The 2,440-nt window shown below is 34.8% G+C and overlaps 1 long non-coding RNA gene across 1 annotated transcript; it reads right to left on the bottom strand.

The window, feature by feature from the left end:
• Nucleotides 1-290: 290 nt before the first annotated feature.
• On the bottom strand, nucleotides 291-1,131 carry LOC116731734 (uncharacterized). Its single transcript, XR_004341616.1, has 3 exons — nucleotides 1,090-1,131; nucleotides 547-673; nucleotides 291-338 (listed from the first exon to the last, which is right to left on the bottom strand). It is a non-coding gene; the product is annotated as an uncharacterized LOC116731734 (long non-coding RNA).
• Nucleotides 1,132-2,440: the final 1,309 nt, after the last annotated feature.

Genomic DNA, 2,440 nt, shown 5'->3' with positions numbered 1-2,440 from the left:
ATCAACCGATTCTCCGCAAAAATACAAAAAAAAAAAACAACAAACAAACAAAAAAAAACATTTGTTTATCATGTCAGAGTTTTAACAAGAAAGAAAAACACAGAGTACAAGCGATAAAATTGTTGTGTTATTAGATGCAGGTCACAACAGTTGGAAGTGAACATTTTATCTTTAGGGTTTTATGTAACAACGTAAGCTACATTATTGTTGGTGAATAATATCACAGTGAACACAGATCCTAATCATCCATCACTAGTGGATCTGTTCTTCTCTTCTTCCGCAGCCCCTGGATGAACAGGAACAACTGATGTTTGTCCGTTCTGTAGGACACAATTTCCCTTTAAGGAGAAAACAAACAAAGTTTAGTTTGTTTTACATTGTTTTTCAGCACACGCAAATGATAGAGCACTTAATAAATTAAAATAAAAGTTGTTCATTTACATTATATTCATTTAGACCAAAAAGGAAAGTTATTAGTTATACTCTACAATTCAGAGTAGAATTCAATTTTTAACGAGATCCAAATTTTTTAAAGTTTTGACAAACCTTAAAGTGTCTTCAGCTCGTGGAGCCGTTTCAGTGAAGTTAGCATTCATGGAGGGAAACTCGCTGTTGCTGTTCTGGTCGGTCAGAATGTTGCTGATGTCAGAAAAATCTGCTGTCATGTCATGAGCTGAAAAAAAAATAAAATTAACAATCATGTTTGCAAAAAAAGAAGTGGCAACACCGTATTTTCACTTAAGACTTACAAAATAGTTTCATGATTTTGGTTATGCCTGTAGAATTTAAACTGAGGTAACACTGAACAATGAATCGTTGGGTAAATAGTTTGAAAAAGAGAAGATATTAAAGACACGCTAACCTAAATGGCTGCAAATGCAACCATTGCTGAAAATGAATCAAACTCATGTAACTTAGTGTAATGTTTCACCTCTCTGCAAAACTTTTGAGTCACCAAGCTTTATTCTTTTTTAAACCCTTGCTATTTGGTCAGTTTGATTTTAGAAGGGGAACAATGACATTTTTTATATAACAGAAACGTAAAATCTACTCTTTTTACATCTTTAAGATAACTAGAACAAGACTCACTGTGTACACTGAGGGCGATGAGTTCAGCCAAAAGTAAAACATTCAGGATTCCCAAACAGACAGCCGCACGGAGGCAGAGCCTCTCTTTGGAGCTGCTCCAACCTTAACAAAAACCTCAACCTTAGCAAAATTGAATTCAATACATACTAAATTTCTCTGTAACTTTGTTCTTACCTGTGTGATTAGATGCAGTTTGTCCAACAGGTTCCATATTGACGTAAATTTCCTCCATCGCTTCAGACTCTGCGCTGGCTTTAAACATTGACTATAAAATCCACAGCAGTAGTGGAACTAAGTGAAAAACTGTGGGAAAGAGATGAGATGTCTGGTGTTCAACAAAACAAAAGGTAAACGTATTTTACAGATAACGACCAAATAAAGAAATTTATGAACGCAGATTCATTATTATTTTCTTAAATATCTTACACAACATAAAATTCTTGAAGGTTTCAATAGTTTCATAAGTTCATATTTGCTGATTCGGTTCTGTATCAATGAATATTTATTTATCCTTTTTCTTTATTTTCCTTCAGCTTGGTTAATCCTACTCATAATAAACACATGACACTTTTCCATGGGTGAAAAGATAATTGACTCTTTCCATCTTTAAGATGACACAAAAATAAAAATAGTTTTAAATCACGGATAGAAGGATGAAAAAATACATCCGATGTTGTGATGTTCTTGCTTCATCTTGCTCCTGCGGATGGCTGTGTCCAAAAATATTTCCTAAAGATTAAGAAATTGAACAGTTTTCATGCTGTCCTGATAACTAGTCACAGCCTTGCTCTCGGTAAAAACAACTATCATCTTTGTATTTTGCTTTCTAAATCCTCTTTTAACCCTGTTTCTTGTCCAGTAGCAGAAACTCTTACATTAAGAAACCACAGGTGTTGAACTGAAATCTTCCTTTAGTCCAGAAAATGTAAAATACCTGAATTGCATTATTACAAAACTTCTACAACCGTTGGATCGAATAATTATGGAATTGTACGTATTTATTCATATTTTAAAGATATGTACTTTTAGGACTGGCATCTAGTAAAAACAAGCTGCATGAGCTGGCTAGTACTGTCTAAAACTCAGTCACCATATCTTCTAAAACAGCCATGAGGCAGATCAACAGTTTGACAAACAGTTTGCTTTGTGAAGCACCGCCTCACTGAGAGGGAATCAAAAGGCTAACATGCCAATCAGGTGCAAGTTGGGCGGGTTAAAGTAAGAGAAACCCGATACTGCATTCAGAGCACGATGAAGACCAGCAAGCAAAACAATCACAGATGTAGTAGAATATCGGAGTTCAGGAGATACAAGATAGAAAATTTGACTGAATCAAGACATTGCCCAGAAG

Source organism: Xiphophorus hellerii, chromosome 13, assembly GCF_003331165.1.
Source record: "Xiphophorus hellerii strain 12219 chromosome 13, Xiphophorus_hellerii-4.1, whole genome shotgun sequence".
In the NCBI taxonomy this organism is placed as follows: domain Eukaryota; kingdom Metazoa; phylum Chordata; class Actinopteri; order Cyprinodontiformes; family Poeciliidae; genus Xiphophorus; species Xiphophorus hellerii.
The sequence above is the reverse complement of the archived record's forward strand: the minus strand, read 5'-3'. Positions and strand labels throughout refer to the sequence as shown.